The following is a 17,147-nucleotide window of genomic DNA, read 5'->3' on the forward strand; positions in this document are numbered from 1 at the left end:
CAAGTTTATTTTTTTAATCCTAGTTACTTTTAAGTGTTGTTGTGAGAAGGTGATAAGATCAAGTGTATGAAACTACCAGGCTCTGGTTGCTTCCCAAACTGGTCTCCCAAAGTTTTCACCCATGAAACTAGACTGCAAGTTGGGAGAGTTTTAAGGATGATTCATTCCTGGATTTTTTATTTTTTATTTTTTATATTTTTTGAGTGAGAAGATTGTACCATTTCAATTACTTGCTCAGGATGATGACTTAAATTTGTGACTCTACTAGATTAAGAAGATATAACATTGCCCTGAACAAGAGTCAACTAGAGACAAACTATTTTCAGGGCAGTTAAAAAAATGAAGTTAAGAATCTGTTCAACCTCAGGGAATTTAAAGAAAAAACATGATGCTTAAAATGCTATTTTCAACCCTTTTATTACCTTATCCTTAGCGATTGACATCTATTTTCAACCCTTTTATTACCTTATCCTTAGTGATTGACATCTATTTTTAACCCTTTTATTTATTACCTTATCCTTAGCAATTGACAAAAGTTTGTTTTCCCTAAAATGCTGTCTAGTATCTCCTTTCAGGAGAAAAATCTGGGGGAGAGGGATTTGAAGGAAGCTGTGACTAACTAGCTTTTTATTAGGGACAGAATACTTGTTAAATTACAGGCATTATTTTAACTCAACCTGTCTTCTTAATACTGTTGGGGTTTAGAATGAAAATTGCGGTGTTTTGCAACAGGCACTGAGGAGAACAAAGACCAGCTACTGACCTACAACTAAAAGATTTTACTCAGAGAAGAAGGACTAGACTTTGGCAGTTTGGCCTTTATGCAGCAATTTCCAAGGACACACTAGAGTTTCAAAAGAGAAACATGCTTCCTGAAATCACAGGCCCTCGCCTTTACAGAAGTCCATGTCAATTCAAACCAACTTTCATGCTTTTGCATGAGAAAAGGAAATTTCCTCATTTAAAGTTATGTGTTGTATGTTCTCAGAATGTTCTTTTGCAGGGCTGATTTCATGAGATGTCAATGATAAGAGGGGTCCTGGGAAATATGTTCCTGTATAGTTGTATATAAATAACTATTTGTACCATTAACTAGCCCTGGGACCTGGAATTGTACCAGAAGAAGTTCTTTTTGGGTTATATTTCAGCTTAGAGAGCCAGTCACATATTACCAGTTAAGGACTGAATCCTTTATCTTTCTGTCAACTCAGCACAACCCCATTTCCAGAAGCCTCCTTCTATCACCACCACTTTGGAAATCAAATCAGCATTTCTACTTCTAAGTGCATACCTTATAACTCTCCACATGTGCAGGAGAAATGTATGAAAATGTTTTACTGTAGCATTGTGAACCAGCCACTGAGTACTGTTTTTCTAGAATAAAGGAAATTGCATTTTTTCCTCATTCGGTTCATGATCACTTCTCATTTCTTACTTTGGGGAAGTCTCTAACCGAGGCCTGAAAGGCAGCTGGCCTATTTGGGGGAAGCATGACATCACAGATGATTGTCTTTTCCTTGGCCCCATCTGCTGGAAATAGTAACTAAGTCCTTTGCCTAAGCTGGTAGGAGAGGAGCTGTAGAAAATCAAATTAGCAGGAGAGAAACTATTAGTCTTCATTTTCTTGTTTACAACCTGCAAATACAGATTGTTAAATATGCCTGTTCTCTAATTCTCATTAGGAAACCTTGAAGAATAGCAGGACAGGAAAAAGGCATGGGATTATGAGAAAACACTACCACTAAAAAAATAATACAAAGTCAGAATTGTTCCTTCTCATTCAGACTATCTTACATATTTAGAGGTGGCTGAATTTGAAATTTTCCATTAAATAATTTTATTTCAGTTATATGTGGATGGATGCCACATATACAATCCCAAATGTATCTTTTTATTTAGAATTTTCTTTTTGTTGGACTTGAAGATAAAATAATTTAAATGGAATAACCAGTATATGAAGTCATTTTGCATTCAGTGGTAGCCCCAGGAATTATTAAGTTCATCAGTGTATGTGTGTCAGGAGGCAAAGCTTTCACTAAAAATAATCTAATGGCAATGTCGTGCACCACTGACTCTGTTACAGGGAGTTTTATTTTCAGGCCCAGAGACATGGGATTACAGGTCAGTGATAGGCAAAATGTTTTTGGGGTATACCAAAGGTGCCAAACAAGTCATTTGGTTGTCCAGGAGGACCTGACATCAAATGCAGGTTTTTAGTGATCAGAGTTCTAGACGTAGCCCCTGACTATGATGGCTACTGAACCAGTCACTGGGGATTGAATCATGGACCTGATTTCTTTTTAAAATCTCTTGTGTGAAAATATTTCACTATATTTCAAAGCATTTTCAATCTTTAAACCATTTCAGTTTAAAAATTTCATTTGTTCCCCTCTTCTAGCATCCATTCTAAATATGTCTCTAGTCTACCTGTCAGTTTATACCCTTCAATACTGGCTTTTTGGATACTGGCCTATTTGCTGTGCCTCGAATATGCCAGTATAGTGCTGCCTCAGGGCCTTTGCATTTGCTCTGCTCTCTCCATACAGTCGTCTTTCTCCAGATGTCCACATAGTTCCTTCCTTCTTACTAAGCAGGCTTACCCTAAACTCCCCTTAAAAACTGCACCCTTCTCCCTCACTGCTTCCACATTCTATTTCCATTATTCATGCCATCCAACATATATACTTTACTTGTTTTTCTGTCTACATGCACTAGAATGTAAGTTCTATGAGGGTAGGGATTTTTGTCTGCTTTGCTCACACTTTGTCCTTAATGCTGAAAATAGTGACTGGCATGTAGGTGTCCAATAAAAATACTTATTGAGTGAATAACAGCAGAATCTGTTGCAAACTGCAGCCCTAAATAGGAATACCTTGTGTTTAATATAATTTTCATTCAGAAGACTTTTTTACTGTCATGACATTTCTTTGATATTCTTATTTTAGAGTCAGAAGAAAGAAACTTCAGGGTTACCCCACACCTGTTCAATAATAAACTTCTAGGTTACAATAGTTGCAAACTGAAATGCCATCAGGATTTAGGCGGTTAGATAAATGCGTGAAGCGCCATTAAGGAGTGACAAATAGTTGAGTTCATGTACTCTTCTACTTAAAGGCATTCAGCTTTGAAAAACAAATGTAAACATAGCCCTGTCGGAAGAAAACCTGTCTACCTGTGGTTTCAAAGGCCCACTTTGGCTGTTAGTTTGTGGTCAATAGGACCATGAAGACATTTTTCTAAGTCATGCTGTTTTTTCTACCTCTTTCCAACTATAAACTCAGGCTTGGGTATGTGCCTAATTCCACATCAGGACAGGAATACTCAACTGATCAAATCTAATTACATTTGCTTCCCAACTAAATTGTATATCACCTTCCCCTCTTGTGAGGGAAATGGCCCCTCTTGGGTCCTCAGGATCTGATTATTGCAAACCTAATTGATTTGCAACATTTCATTAATAAAGTTAACTAAAACTAATTATACATATTGAATAAGAGTTTCCTGTGAAATGAATTATTCTATTTAGCTTAAGGGTTCTTAATTGTCAGAATAAATTGCTGAGAAGGATTGCAGCATTACTTTCTCTTGAGATATATATATATATACATATATATATGTGTATATATATACATATATATATATATATATGTATATATATATATATATGTCAACCAATATGGATTGATGGATGTTTACACCATAGAAACTGATAAAAGAAAAAAAAATTAAATATGAAGGTTAAAGATATCAAAACATACTCCTAAGAAGATAAAAATCACAAAATAGATTACAAATAGATCTCTTCATTTTAAGATGTCAAATTAGGTCTGTTACATTTGTCATATAAAGGAAACTAAAGTCAATTTTTAAATTTATTGACATTTATTATTTTATTCATAGTAAATTTTTCCTTCACTTAATTGGTTCATATTGTATTTCTCACTCTTTAATTCAGATGCTATGTGTCTAATTCATCGATCTAATTAAATCAAAATTCTAGCAGAAATCCAGAGGGAGCCTGTACTAACTACTTCAGTTGCCCCAAACCAAGCAGATGCACTGTGGGCCAATACTTCTCACAGGGCCATTTCCAACATTCCCTATTTGTTCAGTTGTGTATAGATAAATATGTTCTATGTAAAATGAAGATGAGTGTTCATTAATGGTTTAGAGTTGAATAAAATATGGCTGGGCCATTAGTGTTACAGAATAAACTTCTATATCACATAAGAAGCTATCGTCATCAATGACTCAAATTTGCATTGCTTTCACACTGCCAAAGCAGGTTGGATTTCCTTCTTTGCATTGTTAAGGAAGATACTGAGTTGTTTTATCCTCCTGCTGTGTACACTGACCGCACTGGAGGGACCAAGAGGCAGCAAAATGCCCGTCTTGTTCTTGCTCTTTGGCCTGGAGCATCGCTGAGGAGCCAAGGTTCAGACTCTAGGTCAAAAGACAGCCTTACCCACTGCCTGATTTTATCTACAGTGGCTTTGTTTGCTTTTTATGGTGGCCCATGCTGTGTGCAGAAGTATTTTGGCTTCGCCTGGATAAGAGGAGAAGGAAGGCTGCTCCTGATTGGATTTTGGACTTGCAGTATGACATTGCTCCTGCTGTCTCAGGGATGCCCAGGGAGAGTCCAGTATTTTGTTCCAAATCTGGAAAGATGCCAAAGACCTAGTTCCAGATAACTGGTTACCTTCTGCCAGGTCTGCACTGTACTATTCCATTTCTGAGATATCTTAGATCTTCCTGGAATTAAAAAAAAATGACTCCTGTACATCCAAATCATCTCAAGAGTCTTAAAAGGAATGACTAGCTAGTTGAAGGGAGAGGATGACAGCACTTTTGGTGCTAGTGAAAAGTTCTTCCTGCCAGCAAAACAGAACCTCTAAATTTAGAGGCTAATTCTCTGAGCTCTTTTAATTGTTAAAAGTATTAATAGTAATCCAATTTAAATTAGAATCTCCTACATAGTTGTATGTTGAGCATATCTAGCTATATTATTTAAACCTAGGAACAATGTTACTGTAGATAAACTGTGTGAATAGTAGGTTATTTGGAGTAAACCTGTTATTCTATAAAGAAAGCTATTTTTTGGTTTATTGGAAAAAAAAAAAAAAAAGCTCCACAAGTGGCTAACCTTTACTTTGCCTTTTTTTCACTGGTAAGACTCGGATTCATATTTAACAGTTCCAAACTGGGTCCAAACTTCTATTATTTATGCTTTCACTGAAAAATGATACTATTAAATCTGTAAAGGGAATATTGGCTGGATATTTATATGCCTTTTTCTCAGCTAGTTATATAGCTATTTCAAATCCTTGATACTTCAATAACTCAAAGATAAGTTTGTTTTTAATTTCTTGCCTTGTGTAACGTACAACCATTAGTCCAGGAACCAAATTTAATTGAACTACTAGGTATAAGTGACTGGAAAGTAATTGAGACTGATGTTAAATAACAGGATTGTATTAGTGGAAAAATCGTGACTAAGAAGTTTAAGAATACACTGTAAAAGGGGGTGATTATACTATTTAAAATGATAAACAAAATATTGTTATCTGTGATACATACAATTTTGAAGTCAAAATATTACACATTTCCATAAAAAAAGAGAAAAAGAAGTAAATGATCTAATAGTTATTTTGCTTGGCTTTCCAATTGCTTAAAAAACATAAATCAACTTTAGTTAAGTCAGTATAATTGAGACACATCTATCATTGTAGGAAAAATAAAATCTTACAGAATATCAACAATAAAGAAAAAATATTGGCCTTAAAAATGATCCTTCATCTTTTCTAGTTTTTCTTACTTGGAGATATCAATGATTCAGGTAAAAAAGCCAACAGCCATGTATTAGCTCAACATAATTGTGTATACCACTTTTCACAATTTTTAAGGAAACGAAAACCTCTAACTTTAGAAGAGTACATAAAATATTTAAATAAATATTTAAGTAAAACATTTAATTCCACATATTTTAACAGGCAAATAGGAAAAAGAAAAAGGGGCTTGTGAGAACTAACTATACACCAGATAACCTACAACTGAGAAAACTGGAATTTAAAAAATATTTTAAAATTTCCAAATAAGTATAAGAGAGCACAAAACTTTCTTGCCAAGTAGCAGTGGAAGTCCACTGCATTATTAATAATTTGTTTATGATAGTATTGTCTAATAGAACTTTCCATAGTGATAGAAATGTTCTATATCTTTGCTATTCAATACAGTAGCCACTAATTACATGTGTCTATTGAGAACTTGAAATGTGGCTAGTACAACTGAAGAACTCGGTTTTTAATTTCATTTGTTATAATTAATTTAAATAGCCACATGGGGCAAATGGTTACCAAAAATTTTAAGCCACTGAACATGTTCTTTATTCTATGTCCGAACCAGGTTTTCCCATTTTTCATGAGTAGATTTCAACCTAAATATTTTTGGTTCAATAAAACAAGCTCTGAAATGCTGTTTACACATTACTGGTTTAAATCAATAAGAGATCAAAGTTCTGTAGTTGTAAGTTGGTGAAAGCTTTAAAGTGACAATACAAAGTTCAGAAGGCCCTTAGAAAACACTTTTTGTATTTCAGTATAGTGACCATGGATTGGGATGGGGCCTTGAAGATTCTTTCACAGGAAACCAAAGGCAAAGTTGCTAGTTAGTGGCAGATTTGGTGTGGCATTAGTTCTTTAACAAAAAAAAACTTCTTAGAATTAAGTATGTTTTGCTCATTCATTTAAACCTTAAAGGTTTGAAAAAGTTTAAAATTTTACACAATGTTTTTGTTCAGTGTTTTCTTATTTGTAAGCAAAATGTCACAGTTATTTGGAAAATTTTGCTACAAATATGGGAATGTTAATCAGAAACCGAGGGGCTTCCAAAATACAGGAGAAGAGAGGATGGTCTAAGAATCATTTCCAGTAGGAACCCCCCGTATTACTGTCCCAATTCTTCTGCTCTAAGGCTGACGGGGTATTACAGACAAAGAGCTCCTTCTGTTCAGTACTCTTAGGATGCAAAAGAAAGCTTCCAGTCTTGGTGTCTTCCTAACTGATTTAATAGATTTTTTTTTTAATTAATTTATTTATTTTTAGCTGTGTTGGGTCTTTGTTTCTGTGCGAGGGCTTTCTCTAGTTGTGGCAAGTGGGGGCCACTCTTCATCGCGGTGCGCGGGCCTCTCACTATCGCGGCCTCTCTTGTTGCGGAGCACAGGCTCCAGACGCGCAGGCTCAGTAGTTGTGGCTCACGGGCCCAGTTGCTCCGCGGCATGTGGGATCTTCCCAGACCAGGGCTCAAACCCGTGTCCCCTGTATTGGCAGGTGGATTCTCAACCACTGCGCCACCAGGGAAGCCCAATTTAATAGATTTTAATGTACGTTTTCCAGAGCTGGATTTTTGCTGGAAACATGCACAGCTCAGCTTCCTAGGTTTAACTAAAAAACCCCTACAGATTTCCAGTGGCAGAACTCCGTAGAATGTTACTATTTTTGTCTCCAAGATTAAAGCGGTCCTAAATAGTTGCCTACCACCACTGTGGAGTGCCTTCCAGCAAGTGTTTCCTACTTGTCAATCAAAAAGACTAGTCGCCTCTAACATATGTAACCCACCACCTATCTTATCTACATTCTACTTTGATAAAGTGCAATCACAACATATTCAGAAGGGGACAAGCTACTCTTTTCATTCTCCTTAGAGGAACTAGGGAGTGTCTCCCCTGTTAAGTTGGGAAGCTGAGGGCTTGTTTTTTGAGCTGAGTTTATGTCAGAAGAAAAAAATCCTGCTAGCCGGGTAAATCCAGGAGTCTTTTTACGAAAAATATCATACAGGCCTATGTGATAGGAGTTGGACCAACAGAGCAGTCTCTAGCTGCCCTCTGAGGTTCTGAGTGTAATGCCCCGCCGTGTGACTCCACAGGACTCACATCTACCAGGGGGTTAAACTGCATGGGGATTAAAGGGTACCTCTATATCCAATTTCAGAGCCCCTTTTCCTATATCTTATTGGAGTAAGAGAGACTTTTGTAAGAATGAGACTCTGAGACATTCGGGTTTTCTGAAGGTGAGCAGGTAGTTTCAAGGTTTATGGTGTTTAGACATATGCCCGCCTCTAGAAGTGAGTGCTGGGGCATCACAGAGCCCCAATTCCCCTTTTGGTGGCTGATGAGACAGCACAGTCATTTCCCTCCTGGCCCTGCTAAAGCCCTAGGTAGCATGGAACGCAATGCTCAGAGCAATCGCCTATGACCATGAGGAGATCCTCGCCAAGGGTTTGCAAATCTCTCACATGGTTTATCATCAATACATGAATATCTTGGTAATTCTGACACTGTTTATATTGAAAATCATATAATATATATGTTTTTAAGCTGTATATTGGAAGGGATGGGGTAAGACTGGAACTTCATTCTTTTCTGCTTCCTCTGTTTCTGTCACCTGACAATGGCATATGTGGCTTTTTGTGCTACCTTCACTGTTGACACGTTAGAGAAAACTACTGACAGATACAACGTTATAGGTGTAAGACATTTACCTGGATGCAGACCTTCTGGGGTGGCTTCAGTGACTTATTCAGATATAACCTCAGCCATTTTAGACCAATTTATCATGTATCAAATCTGGAAAGAAAAAAAAGATTAATGTGATTCACTGAATATGGTCAGATTTTAATTTTCTAATTTATAAAATAAGCATTAACACTACATCTTAAGAAAGTTTTTAAAGGTAATGAAGTCATCTGGTTGATATCAAGAACATATTCTTCCTTATATAGACTTGGGCTCTACTGAGTGGCTGTCTGTCACGGGACCTGGTCCTGTTCCTCCTTATAGTCAACACCTTCCCTCACGCCCTTGTACATGAACACTAGAGAAGGAGAAAAAGAATGTTTCTCGGTCAAAAACAGTGCCATCTTCTAAGGCATTTCTGTAGACATAACTACTAAATATAAGAAATATCCTAATAGATTAGATTTTTACTTGGGAATTTACAGTTAAGCTTTGATATGATTCTAGAGCTTATACAAGTGTTATTGTACCATAATTTTGAAAAAGAATCTTTTAAAAAGATGTCTTCAGTTTTAATCTTTCATTGAAGTAATAGATGCATGTGATATAAGTGTCAACTTACAGAAACATATAAAACAAAAGTACACGTCTCTTAACTCTGTCTCTCCAGATCCACTTCCCAGAGATACTTACTACTAATAGTTTCTTATGTACCCTTCTAGGACTTTAAAAAATGTATATACATGCATATAAATGTGTATATCCATGTTTTTTCATTTTATACATTATATGTTCTGTGCCTTACTTTCTTTTTTTTTAAACTTAATAATATGCTAGCAGAACTTTCTACATCAGTATACATAAATCTAACTCATTCATTTTAATAGCTATATAGTATTCCATTCATTGCACTGAAATATGATAATTTATTTAACCAGCCCCTATTATGGGCTGTAAGGTTGTTGTTGTTGTTTTTTTTTTTTTTTTTTTTGCCAATTTCCATTTTTGGGTGCTTAAAAAAAAGCCCAATGATCATATTTATACATTTGCATTTTTGTACTTATATGATTATATAGGTAGAATAAGTTCCAAATATAATTGTTGACGCAAATTGTTTATACACTTTAAGTTTTTGAAAGGTACTTATAAAATGTCCTCTATAAAGGTTACATGAATTTATGATACCAAAAATCTGGCTTGTATCAAATCTTAAATTTTTTTCTGTCTGATAAGTGAAAAGTATATATTTGTTTTGGTTTGCATTTTTTTAGTTATGAATGAGGTTGAGCTTCTTTTTGTTTTCTTATTTTTTGTAGTCATTTTTCTACTAGTTTGCCCAGTCATGGCCTTTGCTCATTTTTCCATTGGGTTGTTCATTGTTTCTCATTTTAAAGAGCTCATGTTGAAAATTGGCATTTTACATGTAATGTGTGGCAAATAGCTTTCCCAAGTTCCTGTTTATCTTTTGACTTTGTTTATGGTGCTTTTTAATATACAACCATTTCAATTTTTTTTTTAAATGTAGCCAAATTCATCAATATTTTTCATTATAGATTTGGGGATTTTTTTTAAGTAGGAAATTTTTTAAAGTTAAAGAGTTATTCAAGAAGACTGTGTAGAGGTTGCTTTTTTTTTTTTTTTTAAACAACAATGTACACCAGCTATTACTATCACATTGTGATACAGGAGATATAGGAGAATTTTGGCATTAGAAGGATCTATTTTTATCCCAATTTTTTGGTGGTTTTGTTGTTATAGCAAAGATTTTCCCATTAGATGATTCTTCCTATAAAATACCACTCTGGTGTAAAATCTGTGGATTCTTGTAAGGCTCTAGTGTACCTTAGGGACAAAAAAAATAGAGACAGGGCTGACTTGCCAGTATCATTCTCCAGAGGGTTAACAGTAGCGTCTATGATCTGAAATCTAGAGTGAGTTGGAAGGAAAGGAAAAGAAATTCCAAGATAAACAGAAAGTATGAAGTATAATAGAGGTTCATTATAGGAAATTTTGAAAGCACATGCAAAAAAAAAAGGGGGGAAAGAAAAAAGTCACCTTTGATCTTAGCCTTGATCTTAATAATCCTCAAAAGCGTTTAAGATTTGTTATATATTTTTCCTAGTGTTTTTTATCTGTTCCGCAAATATGCAGGCATTTAAAAAATATATTGGTGATTTTACTCACAAATCAGTGCTAATATAACTAAACTATTTTCATTAGAATACCAGTGACCCAAGTAAGACCTTAATGGCAGCTTGACAAGAATCTATCAAACACATACACACACACAGTCTCTCGCTCGATCTATGTTTTATATGTTGCTATATTTACTTGTGATTATCTTTCCTTGTCACTAAATGTTTTAAAATATATTTATATAAAAATATATAATGACTATATAATATTTCATCATGTGGCTTAATGTAATGGGAATTTAAAAGAGTAGATTTGTATTTCTCTCAAAAATCCATTCTGTTAACCCAGTAGATCAAACACTAGGACACATTCAGGAAATCATTACGTAGGAATCACATCAGATTCTTTTCCATTCCTGATAAAGTGGCAGTAATTAACTGTGTGAAGGTTAAGTGCTGGAAGACATCATGGTACAGTGTGTTTTATGTGAAGTGACATCATTTGAATGGAAAGAGAATTAGATTATTAAAGCTGGGTTAATGGAACATTCTTGTTCTCGCGGCATCCCACATAATTTAGAAGCATGTAAGATGCATTTGAATTGTATAACAATAAGAGTTTGGGTCAAAAAGTGAAGAAAATTGTGTGTGATAATAAAATTGTAAACGTATGAAGTTTACTAGAAGAAATGCTGTGAGATTTTTTTTCAATTTATATAGGAAAAAACCTGGTGCAGATTAAATTCAGCCACAGTCACAGATATTTGGGGTTAGTGAGACAAGCAGGACTGTAAAGGGTCATGAGAGAATCACTAGTACTTTATCATTTATTAGCACTAAGAAACTCTGCCTGCTAATATGCAGGATGTCTCCTGGGCACGAGTTCCCTTGCTACTTGGCTTTATGGCATCGCTGGGTTGATTTCGCCCTCAGCCATAACTTACAAGGTAGACGCTGTACTGTTAGCACTGCCGAAAGTTCTAGATCTAAGCAGCTGGTGAAATTCTGTCTCCTAAGGATCACGGAGAAAATCATGGCTGCTCAGTCCCGTCGACACACCTCTCCTCTCAAACATGATCACAAGGAGCCCAGACTCACCTCAATCTTTTGACCAACGTCAATGAGGCCCTGGTCAAAGCAACAGACATTTGACCAGATCCAACTGACAGCTCTCAATCTATACGCATTGGGAGAAATCTTTCAGAGACTAAATCATCTGGGGAGTCGCTGGCTTAAAATAAGTCACCCTTGTTTGCAGAGTGACTGATGAGTATATTCAACTAAAGTTTTGTAAACTATACCTATAGGTAAATAAGTGTTTATATTAAAAGCTGAAAGAGTGATATATAATTTGAGTTGGAAAGATGAACAGTTTATATATGTAGGAAATGTCTTGTTCAATTCAAGAACTTTTAAAAAAAAAGTTCATCAGAACACAAAACAGTAGAAAAAAAAAGTAAATTTCAGGTAAGTTATGGGAAAATAGAGATATCAGACCTTAAGTTTTAAATAATGGGCTGTCATAGTTTTCATATTTATTTCCGAACTAAAGAAGGAATTTCTAGAATTCTTCATTATTGCAGTTAAAGGTAAGATGACAGGCAAATGTTAACCAAAATGGAGGACATCTTGTTTTTTTCTATGAGGGAAACAGAACTTGATTTCCAGTTATAACTTTAAATAAATTATCAAATAATTAATTGGCCTTCAAAAGCAGGCAGCCTAGTGTAGAGCAGACAGTGTGGGTGGCGGCTCAGAGCACAGGAATCAACATTTGTATTTAAATCTTGACTACCAGTTACCACATCTGGGTAAGCTACTTATCTCATTATTACTCAGTATCCCAATCTATAAGATGGGGGTAAGGCAGTGACTATTATATAGGGATGTTGTGAGGATTAAATAAAACACAGTATTTAAAGGCTGAATATTGTTTGGCACATTGTATGTGCTCAATAAATGTTAGCTTTATTAAAAATGTTAGTTTATTAAAAAGCCAAGGAAAGAACCTCTAGGTAATCATTCTGAACAAGCCAGAGGTACTCTCCACTTGTGCTTCTTTAGCTTTAATGTGCATTTGAATTATGTGGGGATCTTGTTAAAATGCAGATTGTAATTCAGTGAGTCTGGGTGGGGTCTGAAAGTCTGCATTTCTAATAAGCTTCCAGGTGATGCCCATGATGCTAGTCTCTGGACCTGGACACTTGAGGTAATTATGGAAGATTGGTTCTAATTTGTAATAGATGTGGTGGTTCTCAATAGGGGGAAATGGGGAAAGGAGGAAAAAGGGAAGTGTAGACAATATGTACAGATTTAAAATGCTCCCCAGGTGATTGTCATATGCTTGCCTTACCTGCTCTCTAAAGCCTGAAGAACCACTGATTTGATATTTCAACCTTTTATTCTTTTTCATTTCTCCTTTTCTTACTCTTTTCTCTACCTTGCCCTTGACATTACAGCTTTAGACTAAAAAAAATGGTATTAATACTTAGTTCCTCAATTAGACTAAAGCATCAATTTTAAGTCATTTTATTGTGTGTAATAGGAAGTGGTTTCTCTCTAACATTTCTCTTCTACAATATAGGGATCTGAAAATGTATTTAATGTTTTTCATAGCTTTAGCCAAAAACAAACAGGCGAGAAAGTGACTTGTGGAGCATTTAGTAACAGAATAGGAGGATGCAGTTGGGTGTGGTGCATACAATCAAAGGAGTTAATAACCCCATGGGGAAACGAAAGTTGTAGTGGTTATTATGGAAGTGGCTAGAATCAAACAATGTAACCACATTAGACATTCCCCCTAGTCTGAAAGGTAGGAGGGAGGAGGGTTGTTTTTAAATGGCTTCCCACCCCAGTGGCATTGAGATGATTAGAGAGACCCATATCTAAATATGTACTTAGCTTGACCAACATCTCTCTAGGGCAAAGACCATTTTTATACTTCGGTGTGTCCTCAGGGCCTAATATCACTCAGATCCATTGTATTCCCTCTATCTTCTACTACTGTTGATATATTTCACAGATATAATTCTTCATTTTCCAAGGTAGATAAGAGGAGCTTTGACTACTATAAAATGGGAAATAGCCAAAGAAAACTTAGAGGGGAAATTAGCAATCATTAACTCTCTTTAAAAGTGCAGAACCAAATGTGTATTCTCTAGTATTCTTAGTCTGAAGTTCACTAGTCAAAGTACTTTAATTCATTGATCTAAATGAGATTTTAACATCATTTGAAGAACAAAGCAGCTTATATGTATATAAAATGAACAAGAAATTCCATAAAAGTTGACCCAAACTGAATGATTATTAATTCTATGATTTTAAGTTTTAAGGACATCTAGAATTGGGACTTGGAATGTGAAGGCACAATGAGATTATGAAAAATGAAGCATATCTATTTCTTACCCATTTTTCCAACTTGTGTTAGAAAAGTAATTAAATATGAGATTGGCAACACAATTTAAAATATTTTTGAGTATGGGAAGAAAAATCAAACCGTTAACGGGCAGATTCTAGACACTTATTTCTACTTAAGACATTTAGCTGATGCACCTATTTAGGAACCAGACAAACAAAAATGAACTCTTCTAAATTGAGCTATAAAAATAATGTATCGATAGTATAAAGCAGTTGTACGGCATTTACAGTATATAGTGCATTCTTTGTTAGTAAAATATTTTGAAAGAAATTTTGGTTTTCATAGTCAAGGGAATTTCTTTCCCTCTGTGATCATCTGCTATCAAGAGAAAGAATCAAAATCAGATAGAAAAACTTTTAATGTTAATACAACCACAGTTAAGAGTCACTTATTTTTATGATTGTTATAGATATATATTTCATTTTCTAATTGTCAAATTTGTCATTAACTACCAATTAACAAAACATCTGGCAAATTTATAGCTCTTTAGGTATTTTTTTTGCTGTGACTTATTTTAGATGTATTTTAGAGCTTTAATAGGATAATGGTAGTCATTTGCCAAATCATTTGAATAGTACCTTAAATCCCTATAGAGACTCCTAGATTTAAGATGGCTTTGTGTATTAAGCCACTGAAAAGTTGATTTTTAGTAGCTAAAATTCATATCATGATGAAGAATAAAAAATGTAAAGTGATAGCTAAATTAAGGCTGGAAATGGAACAAAATTTACTTTTGCTTATGGGAGCTTTAGTATACTGTTTTAATAAACTTATGTGAAAAGAAACACATGTAATCCAATGACTTCAGGAAATTTTGAAAGAGAAAGCTTATAAGCATTTTGAAGAAAATAATAGTACTTTCCAGTGGTGATGTGTTGGAAAGCTGATTTTTCCAATTTGCTAGATAACATGGGAGAAAAGTGTTCCTAACCCAGCCTTGGATACTTTGTCATATTTTGTTGCTCTGGCTCTTTATTTGTTTATTGCCACAGTCTGTCTTCAAGACAGCTTTTTAATTTTCACAACACTTGGATTTACATCAAACTTCTAAATAAATTTCTTAATTTGCTAGCCCACTTGGGAGAATCTCTGGCATTGCTCAGTCATGACTGAGCAGGAAAAGGACCAAGTAAACTAGCGAGCTTGGGGCTAAAGACCAGGAGCCTGTGTCAGACAGCCAAAACATCTAAGTGTGATGGAACTTGATCTTGGTCCCTGTAACAAATTTGAGAGCAAAATACAGCAACTATCAGCTGCATAAAAAGGACAGTGTGACAGCACAGATAAAACTATGGGAGACATGCATCATGCATTTTAACTGTGAGTTTCACACTCCTTCTCAGCTAAGTATTTTACCTGGGCTTTGGGTAAGGAGCAGATTAAATTTTCTTTCATTATTTTCCCTCTAGCATAGGGCAAGCAATTAGTCATAGTAACAACAACAACAGTAATAAGCAGCAGCAACAGCAAAATCACCCCAAATTATATACAGGTATACACACACAATTCTTACCCAAAGTAGGAAAAGAAAAAACGAAGAAGTAAGAAACCTGAACAATTCACAGAGTCACAATTTGAACCCTGAAGCAGGGCAAGAGAGTGATAGGAGAGATTGAAGCTCAGAGCTCTTGGAATGCAGAGCATTGCCAAAGCAACAGTGACTGAAAGACACTTTATAAAACTCAAGGAAGACAAGTCTTCCTTTGGCATCAGTGGAAGAAAACCAGTTTTCTTCCGAGCTGGATGATGGAGCAGTTGATTCAGTTTAAGATCAAAGAAGAACCGAGCTAGAAATCAAGGCCTCATGATGGGCACAAAGAACAATGAAGTCAGGGGAAAAAAGGGGTAAAAAGAGTAGATAACAGACTTGACACTACCAATCATGAAACTTTAACAAATGTTGAGATCTAGCAACTTGGGGCCACTCCCTGAGCCTTAAGCCAGGTTGTAGGAACTGCCAACTCTAATTTGGGGGATGGACACTTGGACCTAATGATTTTCCAGAGCAGATAATTTACCAGGAGAGCTATTTAGACAGTTTTGAGGACCACAGACATGGGCTAAAAGGGTAATTATTTTAGGCTTTTATTTTTTTAAGCAATAACTAGGAAACAAAAGGAATCAAGGAATTTTATCACTGGAGGGAAACTTACAGGCGGGACCTTGAGGTTCAGAGTTGTGAAATAACTCTGACAGCACATGGCCAGTTAAGTGGGAGTCTCCATTGCCAGCTCTCTGTGCTTCCCTGCTCCTGCACTGTCTTCCAAAAGGGTGGTGGACTCCACCACAGCCCGAGGAAAGATTATCCACGTGGTGGGGCCTTTAGAGCTAGGGCAACACTGCAGGGGACAAGGGAAACGGACAGTTTCCTGTTTTGAGAAGACTTATAAAGGTGTTACTGCTTATGCTAAGGAGAATAAACCTTGGAGACCCAGGATCCTTGGGTGGTAACTACCAAGAGAATCATGTTGGGGATGAGGCACCTTTAAGAGGAGATATAAGTTGCTCAAAAAAGTTATAAAACAGAGCAGCAGGGTGCCAGATTTCCTCCCTGCCTCATTGTTACTTTCTCTTCCAGGAATGACACTAGAAGTAAATGTAGCAGGTCGAAAATGTGACCCCAGGGGAAAGTGGGCACCCAAACGTTCACAAAGAAGAGAGGGCTCCAGAGGGCCACTAGTGGGTGTTTGATTCATAATGAAGCCATCAGCAGACAAAGATTAGGTAAAGCGGCCCCAGATGGGTTCAATAGCCAGGTCTCTAATGGGGGCCCAAAGTCAGGGAAGGAGATGCTTCTGGAGACGAAGCATCTGGCACTTTGGAGAGATTGGGCTGGATATTTAAGAGAATTGGAGAATGGGGTGCTAGGTAGAGGGGGGGATGAAGGGAAGGGGCCAGCAAGAGGTTCTGTTCAGTCTTGGAAGCAGAAGAGCTTCTCCTAGAATCCCCCTCAGTTACAAACGTGCCCTGGCCAAGGCTGTGGGGATTGGGGTGTGGAGAAGCCCCGGGTTTTTCCCTCTCCAATTAATTCGATGTGGTTATGCACGGCAATCCGTGCCAAGGACCCACCGATATGGTTTGCAGA

At 36.2% G+C, this 17,147-nt stretch overlaps 1 protein-coding gene across 5 annotated transcripts in view; it reads right to left on the reverse strand.

Annotated features, from left to right (window-relative positions):
* AGTR1 (angiotensin II receptor type 1) overlaps nucleotides 1–17,147 on the reverse strand; it is a 55,887-nt gene that overhangs the window by 27,440 nt on the left and 11,300 nt on the right. For all 5 annotated transcript variants that reach the window (XM_082394445.1, XM_082394444.1, XM_082394442.1 and 2 more), the window contains exon 2: nucleotides 8,536–8,620. The gene's annotated coding sequence lies outside the window, so the exon portion shown is untranslated. The remainder of the gene's footprint in view (nucleotides 1–8,535; nucleotides 8,621–17,147) is intronic.

The sequence above is a fragment of the Balaenoptera borealis genome (genome assembly GCF_965194805.1).
Source record: "Balaenoptera borealis genome assembly, chromosome: 5".
Taxonomy (NCBI): Eukaryota; Metazoa; Chordata; class Mammalia; order Artiodactyla; family Balaenopteridae; genus Balaenoptera; species Balaenoptera borealis.